The following is a 15,739-nucleotide window of genomic DNA, read 5'->3' as shown; positions in this document are numbered from 1 at the left end:
CACAGTTTTTATTTTTTGGTATACCCTTCTTGTCAAGGTCCATAATTTTTACATAACTGCAATTACAGAAGTATATACAATTTTTATCCTTCCCTTTCCTCCCTCTATTATGCAAGCAATTTTCTGTATTGCTACAGAGCTTTTACAGCCAAGATTGTTAATGTTATTTTTCTTGATTTCACAGGTAATAATTATTCATTAAGATAAATTAGAACATCTAGATAAACAAAAATGAAATCACAATGTGCATATTCATGTGTAGCTTTTTTTATCATTTAACTGTGTGTGATGAACATCTTTCCAAGTTAAAAAATTCATTTCTACATCATTTTTATTAATTGCAATGTGTTCTATTTAAGGAGTATCCCATAGCTTCTTTTCCCGGTTCTGTTATGATTCAATAATTTATAAATGAAGACATGGAGATTCAGAAACTTGAAGTAACTTCTAGTAGGTCACATGTCAATGATTGGGAAGATGTAGGTCTTTTAATTCCAGATGTAGTGTTTTCTCTTTTATTTTATATTATTGTGAGAAGAACATGTACCATGAGATCTACCTTGTTAACAAATGTTGAAGTATACAATACGGTATTGTTGATTATAGGTACAATGTTGTACAGCAGATCTGTGGAGCGTATTCTTCTTGCCTGCCTGAAACTTTATGCCTATTGATTAGTAGCTCCCATTTCCCCTGCCCCTGGTAATCATGAATTTGACATTTTGATGCCTATGAATTTGACATTTTAGATACTTCATGTAAGTGGAATCATGCAGTATTTGTCTTTCTGTAACTGGCTTATTTCACTTAGCATAATGTCCTCAAGGTTCATTCTTGTTGCAAATGGCAAGATTGCCTTCTTTTAAAAGACTGTATAGTGTTTTATTTTATGTATATACTACATTTTCTTTGTCTGTTCATCTGTCATGTCCATTTAGGTTGTTTTCACATCTTAGTTACTATGAATAATGCTGCAATGAGCAAAGGAGCGCTGATATCTCTTCTGGCTCCTGATTTCAATTCTTTTGGATAAATACCCAGAATGAGATTGCTGAATATTGTGGGAGTTCTATTTTTAATGTTTTGAAGAACCTCAACACTATTTTCTATAGCTGCTGCACCATTTTGCATTCCCACCAACAGTGTGCAAGGGTTCCAATTTCTCCACATCCTTGCCAACACTTGTCTTTTTTTTTTTTACAATAGCCATCCAGATAGGTATGAGGTGATATCTTATTGTAGCTTTGATTTGCATTTCCCTTATGATTAGCAACATTGAGCATTTTTTCATATACCTGTTGATCATTTGTGTATTTTCTTTGTAGCAATGGCTATTCAAGTCTTTAGCCCACTTTTAATTTTTTTAATTTAATTAAATTTTAAATTAGTATTTCAATACATTTAGGGGTACACATAGTTTTGGTTACATGGGTGAATTGTATAGTGGTGATGTCTGGGTGTTTAGTATACCTGTCACGTGAATAGTGTACATTGAACCCGATAAGTAGTGTTTCTTCCCCCATACCCCCATCCTTCCCCCTTCTGAATTGCCAGTGTCCATTGTACCACTCTGTGTGCTCCTGCATACCTGTAGCTTAGCTCCCACTTATAAGTGAGAACATTTGTTATTTGGTTTTCCATTCCTGCATGACTTCACTTAGGATAATGGCCTCCAGTTCCATCCAAGTTGCTGCAAAAGACATTATTTCATCCTTATATATGGCTAAGTATTATAGCATTCCATGGTGTATATATATATATCACATTTTCTTTATCCACTCCTGGATTGATGGACACTTAGGCTGGTTCCGTATCTTTGCAATTGTGAATTATCTTAGCCTATTTTTAAATCAGATTACTAGGTTTGTTTGTTTACTATTGAGTTATAGGAATTCTTTATATTTTTTGGAAATTAAGCCCTCATCAGATATATGGTCTGCAAATATTTTCTCCTATTCTGTAGGTTGCCATTTCACTCTGTTGATTGTGTCCTTGTTAGTTTGATTTAGTCCTGCTTGTTTATTTTTGGTGTCGTTGCTTTTGGTGTCATATCCATGGAATTATTGCAAGACCAATGTCATGATGCTTTTCTCCTATGTTTTTCTCTAGGAGTTTTACAGTTTCAGGTCTTATGTTTAAGTCTTTAATCCATTCTGAGTTGATTTTTGTGTATGGTGTAAGATAGGGATCCAATTTCATTCTTTTGAATGTGGATATCCTGTTTTGCTAACATTATTTGTAGAAGAGACTATCCTTTCCCCATTGTGTACTCTTGGGACCCTTGTTGAAGATCACTTGATCATATATATGTGGATTTATTGGGTTCTCTATTCTGTTCCATTAGTCTATATGTCTGTCTTTATGTCAGTACCATACTGTTTTTTTAATTATTGTCGCTTTGTAATAACATTTTGAAATCAGGAAATGTGATGGCTCTAGCTTTGTTTTTCTTTCTCAAAATTAATTTGGGCTGGGTGTGGTGGCTCATGCCTGTAATCCTAGCACTTTGGGAGGCTAAAATGGGTGGTTGACTTGAGGCCAGGAGTTCGAGACTAGCCTGAGCAACATAGTAAGACCCTGTAGGAAGGAAGGAAGGAAGGAAGGAGGTTAGGTAGGTAGGTTAGCTGGGTGGGGTGATGTGCATCTGTAGTCCCAGCTACTCAGGAGGCTGAGGCAGGAGGATTGCTTTTGAGGTTGCAGTGAGCCATGATGATGCCACTGCCCTCTAGCCAAGGCAATAGAGTTAGACCCTGTCTCAAAAAAATGTTGAACGAATTTTCTATTGTTGGAAACCGAGGGATTTTTCTCTACAATCTTTAGCTATTATAAATGGAACTCATTTTAATCATTTCCTTAGGAAAAATTCCTAAAATTGAATCATACGTACATATGTTTTACTCTTGATGCATATTGTTAAATTTACTTTTAGAAGATTTATACCAGTTTGTACTCCCACTAATAATGTGAATAAGAGAATACTTATTTCCCCCACAGCCTATATTAAGTATTGTAAATGGTTGCTAAATATTCTATTCTGTTGATGGAACATAATTTTACTTATATTTTTCTTGCTTTTGACATTTAGGTTGTTTTCAAAGTTTCATTCTTATAAATAATGCTGTCTTAAACATCTTTGTGCCTAGTATTTGCCTATAAATTGAATCATGATTAAAATAGGACTCCTAGTGAGAGGCCGTATTTATACACGTCATTCTCTCTTTCTAAAGGTTAAATTTAAATCGTCTCAGTGTATGGGGGACCTGGGGCACCCTGCCATGTCTAGAAGAAGATAACGGACAGAATAAAATAGAGAAGGCCATGTGCCAAAGGATTTAGCACTAGCAAGGTACTGCCAGACTTTTCAAAAGAGGTACTAATTTAATAACCATTCTGGTGGCATAAGAACAATTTAATGTAACATTCAAAGATATTAGGTAAGGAGGAAAAGCACTATCCACCATTAATCCACAGTAATGTCATTCCTCGCAGAGGACTCTTCAACCACATTAAACACACTTCTCTGTCCCTCCCAGACCCAAAGCTAGCATGCCCATCTGCCTAGCTCATGCACTTGGCAGGAGCCACCAGGGGGGACTCACAACCTGTTTCTTGGGGCTCCCCCATTCTAGAAAGCCTTTGTATTCTTAGCTCCCATCCAAAGTTTGATACCCCTAAAGGAGCAAGTACCATTTTAGTGACACTTAATCAGAGCTGCTGACCACTCCTCCAGCTTCTGTGGCCCCCAGGTCTCTGGGGCCCAATGTACACACTTCTTCATGTGACCAGCACACCCTGAGCACCTACTGTGTGCCAAGCATGACAATGGGTCACACACGAAGAAGCTCTCAGCTCTTCAGCAGCTGTGTCCAGAGAGACCTGTTCCTCACTGTTTTGTCATTTGCTCCACGACCTGCAAAAAATATGTATTGAACAATGATGAGGTGAGTGGATGTTGTTACAGATCATTTGATGTTCAAGGTGGAAGAGATCATCTTGCTCAACCCTCTCGTTTTAGGCAATCATTTAGTGACAGCCTCCCAAGACTCAGTAGGGTGATTTTATGGAGTATACGTGACACCCCAGGGCAGCATCGTTACCTCCTGTCTGAAGCTGTGGAAAGTGCCGCGCGCAGAGGTTAACTGTGTAGTGGCTTGTGGATTCACCTGAGGGACTTGACAGCCCCTTTCAGCTCTCTCGGCCCACCCACCCCCTTCAACTAAGTCACTAAGTTAAGCTCTCAATACCAGGCACTTTAGAAAAAGTCACAAAACAAAACAACAGACAAAATGGAAAAGGAAATGGCACCAATCACCCGTTATGCCCAAGTACCAGCCTCTTCGGGGTGTTGTGTGGGTGGGGCTAGGGTTGGTTCTTGGCCCCCACCCCCACCCTGTTTCAGTTGTCAGGCTGTTGCTTTGGGGAGAAATCAGAAATCATGCTGGGCCTCCAAGCATCACTTGAATGATGAATTCATCTGCAAAATCACCTCCCACCCCACACTGCGGCTCAGCCCCCAGATACAGCTGCCCTCCCTCCACTTCTCGTCCCCTCCTGTCCATCAGCAGTGAGTGACTTGCGCTGGTACCTCTGCCTCCAGGTGAGGAGGGGCTCACTTTTCATCAATTTGTTTATTCCTGAGGTTCACTCTGAGAATGATGATGTTGATGATGACAATAATCAGCTCAACCCCTTTGTCTTAGGTAGAGAATTAAGGTTCTCACTTTGTCGCTCAGGCTAGAGTACCTCGGCGGAATCCTAGTTCACTGCAGCCTCGAACTCTTGGGCTCAAGCAATCCTCCCACCTCAGCCAAGCAAGTAGTGGGGACTACAGGCCTGTGCCACCACACCTGGCTGATTTTTAAATTTTTTATAGAGACAAGGTCTCACTATGTTGCTCAGGCTGGTCTTGAATTCCTGGCTTCAAGCGATCCTCCCACCTTGGCTGCCCAAAGTGCTGGGATTACAGGCGTGAGCTACTGCACTTGGCCCTCATCTGTTTTTTTTTTTTTTTTAAGGAATTTTGTTATAAAAGAATAAATGCTTATTTGTAAAAAACCTGACTTGTATAAAGGAAAAAGTAAAATTCTTCAGTTTTCCAGCTCACTTCTATGCTGCTTTTCAGAGGTGACCACTGACTGTGTAGCAGCAGTTTGCTGTATATTTTTCCAGATACATCTATGGATTTACATATGCATGTGTTTATAAACTATTTATACAAAATGAATCACACTGTACATACCTAACTTATTCCTTCTAACACTCCTTTAGAATTATAATGTAAGGATAAACCATTATTTATTTAATCAGTCCTCTACTGACAGACATTTATTTCCAGCATATTTATTACAAACAATGCTGTGTTTCATATACTTGCACATTTCATGTACTCGTGAGAATTTAATTGTAGGGTCAATGCCTAGAAATATAAAGTGATAGTATAATCTATTGCCTCAGCCAGGGCAAATGCTAATTAAGAGAGGCTCCTGAGAGCACAGGAATGTATACTGGAACTGTCTCAGGAAATCAAGTGTATTTTTACCTAAAAATGGAACTTCTGCTAAGTCAAAGAGTAGCATTTAAAATGCTGATGTTGCCAAATAGTGTTCCATCATGGTTATACGAATTTATCATCTACCAATGTATAAGAGCTTCTATTTCTTCAAACTATCAAAATCGTGAGCATTAGTAATTATTCTTGAACTTTGCCAGATGAATTAGCAAGAAATTATGTCTTGTTCTAATTTGCACTTCTTCAATAATTAATGAAATTAAACATATTTTCATTTATTATTGGCCATTTGCATTTCATTTTCCTTTTTTTTTAAACATTTACTTACATTTATTATAAAAGGACATAACTCAGGAAAAGCCATATGGATAAGACAAGATATGGGGAGAGGGGCACAAAGCTTCCATGCCCTCTTGGGGTATGCCACCTGAATTTCATTTTTCTGTGAACTCCTTCTTCATATCCTTTATACCTACATTTCTTCTGAATTATTGGTTTGTTTGTTATATATTGATTTATAAGAGCTCTTTGTATATTACAGAAATTAGTCCTTTGTCACATATTTGGCTAATATTTTTTCCCAATGTGATCTTTGTATTTTGACTTTGTGACTTTTTTGACATATTTTAAAAAGTTAAATCCTTATGTAGTGTTTTCTTTTATGACATTCGGCTTTATGTCCAATATTGAAAAAAAATGAAAGTAAATAATTTTTTCTTTATACTTTTTAGTTTCTTTTTCAAATTTAAATTTTTGAGCCACCTAAAATTGATTTTGGTTTAAGAAATTTGTTCAGCTGTATTGATTTCCACATTGTCTACTCACTTTTTTTTTTTTTTTTTTTTGAGACAGAGTCTCACTCTGTTGCCCAGGCTAGAGTGCTGTGGCGTCAGCCTAGCTCACAGCAACCTCAAACTCCTGGGCTCAAGCAATCCTCCTGCCTCAGCCTCCCGAGTAGCTGGGACCACAGGCACACACCACCATGCCCGGCTAATTTTTTTCTATACATATTTTTAGCTGTCCATATAATTTCTTTCTATTTTTAGTAGAAACGGGGGGGGGGGTCTCGCTCTTGCTCAGGCTGGTCTCGAACTCCTGAGCTCAAACGACCCACCCGCCTCGGCCTCCCAGAGTGCTAGGATTACAGGCGTGAGCCACCGTACCTGGCCTGTCTAGTCGCTTTTCCTAACATCATTCACTGAAGAGCCTAGCTCTTCCTCCCCGCCATCATTTGAAGTGCAAATGTATCTTATGACAACTCTCCATATGTATTTGCGTCTATTTCTGACTTTTCTATTTTCTTCTGTTCATCTCTTTGGCCTTATACCAGTATATTCTGCTATATAAAGTCGTTGTCTTATAATATGTCTTAATATCCGGTAGATCTATTTCCCCATCTTTAACTTTTTTCAGATTTTCACTGATTTCTCTCTCATGGTTAAACTTTTCCAGCTGAACCTCCCCTTCCCCAACACAGCTATGACTTGATCAGGATTGCATTGAATTTGTAGATTGAGTCAAGGAGGATTTATATCTTCATATCACTGAGTCTTTTTCAAGCATAAGCTATGTCTCCCCTGTAAGGTCTGTTTAACTACAGGGTAGGTGGCCATAAAGGAAAACATTAACAAACATACATAATAAGTGGTTTATTTAGATTACATTGCAATACATGACATTGTGCTGTTTTCACTAACAACGTACGGTTCAGTGCACTATGCAAAACTGCCACAAATGCCACATTTCCATTGATCTCTGCACATGCATGTGAGATATACCATGATCAGAAAATTTGTCTCTGATTTCTCATTGAATAAAACTGTGCCTTTAGCGTATCCCAGAAGTAATCAGTAGGTTCTATCTGTTTAAAAAAATTAGTATTATCCCTATTTCCAGGTTTTATGGCCATTTTGGATATTGTACCTAGATAAAATGCTGGGCTACCAGGGGAGGTGCCGGTCCAGGGGCATGGTCCTGTTGAGGGGACAGGTTATGCCTGCCTCAGTAGTGGCCCTGTCTTTGTTTGTGCTGCTGCAACAGAATACCATAGACCGGGTGGCTTATAAATGATAGAAATTTATTTCTCATAGTTCCAGAGGCTGGAAATCCAAGATCAAAGTACAAGGAGGTTTGGTGTCTGATGGGAGCTACTGTCTGCTTCCAAGATGGTGCCGTATCGCTATACTCTCTGGAGAGGATGCTTGCGGTGGCCTCGCCTGGCAGAAGGCAAAAGGGCAAAAAGGGGTGAACTCACTCTGAAGCTTCTTGTATAAAGGCGTTAATCCATTCGTGAGGGCAGAGGCTTCATGAATTAATCACTTTCCAAAAGGCCCCATCTCTTAATACTACCCAATGGGGATTAAGTGTCAACATGAGTTTTGGCGGGGGAGGGGACACATTCGAACCATAGCAGAGCCTCAGAGATAGTCACACAAGAAGCAGGCTGCTTTTTCCCAGCTTCTCCTTCCCCCTCTCTCCCTGTTTCTTTATGCTTAATCTACTTCAAAGAGTCTGCCTTTGTCATGCTCTTTGCTGTTGGTGGAAACTTTTGTGAGGGGTATAAATAACCTAACCGATTATTAATAATTATTAGTCAGAATGGACCACATCAGCCACTAATCTATTTTTGGCTCTTTGTTCTGAAAAGTGTTACAAAGTGAGATGCCCCAGGGCCTTGCTGAGTTCTAATGGGTTGAATTGGATCCTGGCCCAGTTGGTCCCGACCTCAGTTAATGGCAGGGTGGAGGGGAGGCTGTCACCACCCAAGGAACAGTCACACTGTAAATGTTCTACGTGTTACAAGACCCACTATTGTTTTTGTTTTTCTGGTTAATACATGACAGGTCCAAGTTCAATAGATTCTGACTATGAAACGCCTGAAGTGTAGCATGCAGACCTTGACACTTTATGCTTGGGGCTGCCGCAGGATGGGTGCTGACCTGCACCATATGTGGCCCTGTCTCAGCAGTTGTTTCTGCTCACCTCCTTTCCCGCAGCCACAGAGTGTGGCCAGGTTGCTTGGGGGATCAGTACCCTGAGCAGGAATCAACTTTGCTTCCCTTTGGATGTGACTGCAGCTGAGGGTCATCAGGACCCTGGGGGCGGTGCTGGCAGGGAAGACCTAGGATGGCCCGGGCTGACCCAGGAAAATCTGGTGTGCAGTTTGGGTCTGCGTAACACAAACTCTTGTATTTTTCCATGTTCTTCTGAGCCATAGCAGAGAAGTATTTCCAAGCTCAAGTACAGGCCAAGAAGTGACAGCATTGGGCAAGTCCCTATCTGAGCCATGAGCTGATGCCCTGATCCCTGAGCCAAGGAGGCAGGAACCCTCCAGCCTGTACTTGTCAGGGCCCACTTGTGTGCCGGGCACCGGAGGCCAGCTTGCTTTGGAGCTGAGGACTCAGCATTGGAAGGGGAATGGAAGCACATGTGAGCCCAGGAATAGGCCGAAGGCACACAGAGACGGCCTTGTGCTTAGGCTCAGTGGCCAAACAGCCTCAATTCCAGCCCCAGCCCAGTCACTCAGCAGTTGTGTGACTTTGGCATGCAGTTGTACCTCTCTGAGCCCCAGTTTCCACTTCTGTGAACTAAGGATAAAAAGAGTACCTGTTTCGCAGGAGTATTTGGAGATAGAAGTCAGCACCTAGCATAGCACCCAGTGCACAGTAGACCCTCAGTGAGCCATCGGTATCAGCTTATTCCTGTAGAAGAGGCTCAATCCTCCCTCATACCCTGGCCTACGGCAGCTGTGGCTGAGAGGGTAAGGCAGGGGTGCTGGTACCCTTCCCACACCCAGGAGTGCTCTACTTAAGCTGGGAAAGTTGATTAGCAGGTGGAAACTGAGCAATCACATCACATATCTCCAGCATGGATCACCCCAAGACTCCCTCTATCTCCAGATGGCCTCTGTGCTGGGCAGAGGGGCGAAATGGAGACCCCAGGAGCCCGATGGACCTGGAGAGGACCCCTGCATCTGAGCAGGGACCGTCTGGAAGGGAAGGCCTGATGCCTTGTCCTAGCCTTGAATAGGCTGGCTCAGATCCCTAGGGGAATGGGCAGTGGGCCTCCTCCTACTTTCTTGGTGAGACCACTAGAACCATTAGCATTCATAAGACCACTAGAACTCTGTCTCTAGTGAGAAAGAGTGAGACCACTAGTGTCATAAAGCCCTGTGGTCATCAACACCCCTGGAGGAGGCAGGATGTGGTGGGAAATCTAAGGTGGGGCCCCAGGTGGGTCTCCCCGGGCAGCCCCCATCACGTGCTCTCGACATGGAGTTGAACTAGAGCCTCCCAGGCCTGTGGGACAAAAGTGTTACAAGGTGGTGGATTTCCATAGTAACCATGGAGGCTCTAGCTGGATGGCAGTTGGCTCTGCTAATAGTGAAGCTCCGGGTCTCCAGGTTAGTACAAATAGAGGCCAAAGCCAGACTCATGGTGAGGCTCCCTGGGCAGGGGGCTCAGAGGAGATAACCTCCAAGGTCCATCGCAGTTCTAAGATCCTCTGATCTCACCAGCCCACGACAAGCGGCCCCCTACCATCATGTGTTTTTATAACACAGCAGCTCTCAGCCTTGGTAGCACATGAAACAGCTGAAGAGCTTTAAGGACTTCTGATCAGTGCTTTTGTCCCACCTCCAGAGGTTCTGATTTGACTGGTCTTGGCTATGGCCTGGACATTGGCTTTTAAAAATCTTCCCAGGTGATTCTAATGTACAGCCAAGGCTGAGAACCACTGGTAAAAAGGCAGACAAGGTAATAATAATAATTAGTATGTACAATTTATGTGCCGGGCACTGTGCTAAACACATCAAATACATTACATCCTTTAATCCTCAGAATAATTCCCATTTTCCAGATGAAGGAACATGCTCAGAAAGGGAAGGTGACTTCCCAAGGCCAAAGAGCAGTTATAACTGCCATTCTATCCCAGGGCTAGCTGGTCACCCTATAATTACTGTTTTTGAGGCAACGTGACGTGGAAGATGGGGACACATGTGGGGCAAACCCCTGAGGGACTCTATACCCAACCTGAGCTTCCTGGCCCTATGCCACCCACCGCGTCCTGTCCGGTTGGATGAGAACACTGGCAGCCACGTGGGGCTGGCTGGTTCCTGAGGCAGGTTTCAGGGAGGCCCTGCGGGGCTCTCCTTTTCACTCGGGAGAGCTGGAACTCGAGACCTTGAGCTCACAGATGTTGAATCATTTGCTTAGCTCCCTAGCTCTCCTAATGAATGGCAGTCTTTCAACTTAGGACGGGGCATCAGATGAGATTTTACTTCCAGGGGAGAAGGGAGTGGTTGGGAATCACAGTTTCTTTACCAGGTGTTTTTGGTTTATAACAGACTTAGAAAAAAAGTCAAGAACCATCCATAAAATAGGGCCAGAGCCTTTTTATTTGCAGTTTCATTGAAATTTAGTGAAAGGCAAACACAGCAGGTACCTGTTTTACTGGCAGTAAAAGGAAATTGGGCAACAATTATTTAAAAGGAGTTGGAGTTGTTTAAATCTAAAATTTAGGGGTATGTGCATGTTTTAAAAGAAAGTTTACAAGGCTTGAGGATTTGGGTTGAACTGTTTTTGATGAAAATGACATGGAAAATATTTTCCTTTCTCATTTTAAACCACCTCTTTTGCTGTTTGTTTCCTAAATTTAGCAGTCCAAGAAGCAATAAGCAAATCTAGCTAGGAAAAGACTGAAGCAAGTCAGGCAAGTTTCAAGGTCTAATCGAAGTGATAGACTGAAAATAAAACTCTCCAAGATGATAAAGTAAGTCTTCCCATTTTATAGAGCCAAGTCATTATTTCAACTTAAACAATTTCAGATGTGATTGACCTTACTGGACATGGAAGTACTGGATTTGGCACTGCCTAAAAGAAAAAAACTGGGGAGGGAGGGTGACTGCCTAAACATCAGCCAAGAACTCTCTGCAGGAGGCTGGAAGGATGTGGGAGGCTCATCAGGCCAGCACTCACCATCTCCTGAGCCCTCATTCCTCACCATGGCAACGCAAGGGCTTTTGAAGCTGTGGTCCAGATGGAACCCCCACCTCGAAGCCTGAACACAGCCCTGCTTGCTGGAGAAGACTGGGAATGCCCCCTCCCCCCCAGTTCTGGACTCAAGCCACTGGGACAAATGCCAGAGACCAGCCTGATATCTTGCAATGGAAGGCTGCCACCTAGACTGTCATTGTCATCAGTGACTCATTTGTTGGTTTTTGGTTTTGATTTTGTTTTTTACTTTAGGAGAATAATTTTATAGTCATTGAAAGGATTGATATCTCTGAAATTTTGGTTACCAGAAAAGGACACCCAACTCAAACTAGTTTAAGAAAAAAACAGTAGGTAAGGAGATAGCTATGACTGACTCAAGGGACCCATAAAATATTGTTAGAGCTCTTTCTTTCCTTCTCTTGGCTCTGATTGTTTCTTCTTAGTTCCACTCTTCATATAAGATTTCTCCACGTAATAGGCAAAAAGAATCTCATTTCCCAAGTTTAGCTGTGTTGATGTCTAGAAAAGTGTAAAGTGTTCATTGTATAGAAAAGTCTCAGGGAAGATTCTGATTGGCCCAGATCAAATCAAATGACCATTCCTGAACCAATCACTGTGTCTAGGGGTGCAGTAATGAGATTGGCCTGGCCAGGGTCTTGTGCTCACCCAGTGGTAGTGCTCAGGGTATTGGTGGGACAGGGGGACAATGAATGGCAGCCCTACCGGGAGCCTGTGAATGGGAAAGAAGATCCATAAGGCAGGCAAAAACTACCCTGTCACCTGCTCCATCCACCTCAGTCAAGCCTTGTGTTTGGCCAAGAAGCCAGGAGAGGGGAGGCTCGATGTCATGTATTTATTTGCTAGCCATTGTTTTTAAGTGCCTACTGCTCCGGCCTTTGAGATTCAGCATCAGACAAAACAATCTCTACCCTGGTGAAGCTTATATTATTGTGGGAAGAAGCAGCCAAAAAGGTAAAATAAATAAGTAAAGTACATGTAGACTATCAGATGGCAATAAATGCCGTAGGGAGAAGTACAGCAGTGCAGGACGATTGAGCAGGGCCCTGCAGGAAGCGAAGGAGGGAGCCACACAGATATCTGGGGGAAGAGCCTTCTGGAAAGAAGGCAGAGGAACAAAAGGGCTAGGAGGAAGGCTGTCTGGAGGGCTGAAGGAACAGTGTGGCTGCAGCAGAGTGAGTAAGGGGCAGCAACACAAGCTGAGTTCACCAGGGTGACATGGCATCTGCTCAGAGAGCGTCTAGGGCCACTGTGACCTCCAGGGGCTGTACTCTGTGGTGGAGGGGGCACCGGAGGTCAGGTCACGTGATGTGTCAGAGGATCCCAGTTGTTTGCTGTTGTTTTCTCTCTAACTGACTATAGGTCATTTGAGCTCAGGGGCGATATTTAGGTATTCATTTATTCATTCATTCATCTATTCCTTTATGCAGCAAACACCTGTTGAGTACTATGTGCCAGCTGCAGGGAGCTCCAAGATAAGGAGCTGGCCAACTAGTGGAAAGAAAGAGAAGCAAAGCACAAATGTCAGTGCCATGTGACCTGTGCCCCAGCCTGACATAAGATTCCAAAGCCCAAAGCACCCTCACCTACCTCCAGCAACGCCAGTCCCATCCAGTGTCTCCAAGCCCAGGATCATCTCTAGTCTCTCCCGCTGGTTCAGATATAGCGCTTCGTGGTCCTGCAGCCAAGTGCCAAATGATAAATGATGCGTTAAATCCCTTGCTGACATGCTTAGTAAGCAGTGTGGATGGGAAAACAGGTTAGCAGCAGTACAATTCCCCTTTAGAAGAGGAGAGGAGGGAAACAGCATTCACTGCTCACAGGCCTGTGGTGCATGTGACATCTGCAGGCTCCTGCTCCACCAAGGATCAGGGTTCCACGGTCAGTTCTCCAGCTGCCTGCACAATAAGGTTGGGGTGGCGGTTTCTTCTTCATGATCCTCCATGGCCGTGCCTGGCATGGCATGGGGCGGGAAAGGGGCCAGACTCCTGAATTCCTCCTCTAGAGGCCACACTGCCTTTTATTTCCATATTCCCAGCCTCTTGCATAGTGTCTGTGCATAGTAGGTTTTCAATAAATATTTCTGGAGCTAATGCCCGTGGTGTGCCCCTAGAACGCCACCTGTGCATGCACAGGGAGAGGTCTCAGTCGGGCGTTGGTGCACGGGAGGGCATCAAGAATGACCCTGAATTTGTGGCTTGGAGGACAGTCTTGGAGCTGCCCATCTCTGCGGCAAGGAACGCAGGAAGAGCAGCAGCTTTGGGATAAGTGGGGGATTTGTTCTGAGATGCTGAGTTAGAGGTACCCACAGGATATTTGAAGGCCTGGAAGTTTCCAGACCAAAAGATGGTTCTACATGTACAAGGAGGGGTTCGAGAGCTGGGAGGAAGTGAGTTAGGGTCTGGGCATGAACTGGAGTTGGATATCAGAGGTACAACAGCTTTGGGTGGAGCAAGGCCAGGGAGGGGCTGAGGAGGGAGGAAGTGACAGCCCTGCAGAGGTCAAGGAATTGCTGTGAGCCACCACCTACCCTGCCTCAGTGTCCCCTCCACTTGGCTGGCTCGGGGGCAGCTAATGTTTCAGCCCCAACCCTGAGGGACAGCTGGGCCACCTTGAAAGGAGGGCTAAGACCTCTGGGAGGGAGGGAGCCTACTGTTTCCATGGGAGCCTACTGTTTCCATGGCAACCTTCTTCATAAGTGGCCTCCCAGGTGAAGTGGAACCTCAGACCCTGGTACCACATGGAGGAGGCTGGACCACTCAGAGGCTATGGGTTTGTGGGAGGGAACACCAGACCTTTTCTGATGGCATCTTTGAGGATGTCTAACTCTGTTTCGAAGCCTTCAGAGAAACTTCTGTAGAGAGGCCTGGCCTGAGCATTCTCCTAACACATTCTCTGTGGCCCTGAGGCAGCTTTGAGTGAGGCTGGGCAGACAGCAGGCTGGGGGTGGGGAACAGTCTCAGAAACAGGACTTCTTCCTGGCACATGGGAGGTGCTCAGCGGAGCCTTGCTGAGTGAATGAATGAATGAATTCAAGCATTTGTACACAAATGAATGAGTGCTCAGGTGATCCTTGGAACTCGCAGAAGGGCGTCCAGAGCTGAAAGTTGGGTGGCTCTCGATCAGTGTTTATTGGGCTGTGAGTGAGTGTGGGGTGAGGACTCCGGTTTCCCGTGCCCGCAGAGTGGCCATTAAGTCCTAAATAAATAGACATGGTTATTTCCCACAGTCCACTTGTAGGATAATGAAGTACTCTCCCTTTGGGAGCTTCAACACATCATCCCTCTGCAGCTTTTCTTTAATTTTAGCTCCTTAGCCATCATGCTTTCCACTGCTCTGACGTTGGGGATGGGGGGTGGCGTTAGCACCCATTATTTTGCCGGGCGGGAAGGACACAAAGGATCACTCTCCCTTTTATTCTCACTCTTGGAGTTGGACAGCTTGGATCCTTCTAGCAATCCAGGACTCAAGCCAGAACATTCCTTCTGTCCCTCTCTCCCTCCCTCCTTCTCTCCCTCCTTCTGTCTTTCCTGAAATGGATTTTGAGTCCATGGGGGGCTCTGCCACATCTGTTTGGTTCCTTGCGTGGCACCACCTCAGAATATTCCGGTGCAGCAGCCACAGCCTGCCACCATCCTGGGTGACTGTGTCTGGCGTGGGGCAGGCCCAGTGGACGCGAGATCTCCCTCACTGCTCTGCCCTCAGAGCTTCCAACTGGCTCCTAGGACAGGAGCCAACCTGAGAAGGTGACAGCACTACAGAGTGGCAGCAGTTCAGGACATAAGAGCTCCCCGGACCTCCAGCGTTCCTGTCCACTGAGGTTGGGGGCGAGGCTCTCAGGGCAACACGGAGGCCCGGAGCTGCTGGCGGATGTTCCCAGTGTCAGCCCACACAGCGGTCTGCTCTCTCGCAGGCCCAGCTGCCTGCTGGGACCATCCTCTAGGCTTGGGCCCGTGACGGAGTCCTCATGCAAGGGTGCAGTGAGTGGGTGGCTCCCACCAGCCTTCTTGCTGCCTCGGGAGGGCCACACCTCAGCCCAGGGCTGCTGGCTGGTGGGAGGGTTGGAGTTGGGATGCACTCATAGTTGATGATGTTTCGTGGCACTCTGGGGAGCATCTGGCCAGCAGTTTGGCTCAAATAATGAGATGTCAGGATGCATCCATCCATCCATTCATCTCAGATGTGTCCTTCCCTAATGTCTCTCACTGGGGACTCTGGG

At 44.6% G+C, this 15,739-nt stretch overlaps 1 protein-coding gene across 1 annotated transcript in view; it reads left to right on the top strand.

The window, feature by feature from the left end:
- Positions 1-15,739, top strand: part of GALNT16 (polypeptide N-acetylgalactosaminyltransferase 16) — a 75,080-nt gene that overhangs the window by 31,345 nt on the left and 27,996 nt on the right. The window lies entirely within an intron of this gene.

Source organism: Lemur catta, chromosome 1 (assembly GCF_020740605.2).
Source record: "Lemur catta isolate mLemCat1 chromosome 1, mLemCat1.pri, whole genome shotgun sequence".
NCBI lineage: Eukaryota > Metazoa > Chordata > Mammalia > Primates > Lemuridae > Lemur > Lemur catta.
This window is presented reverse-complemented; position numbering and strand designations above follow the sequence as displayed.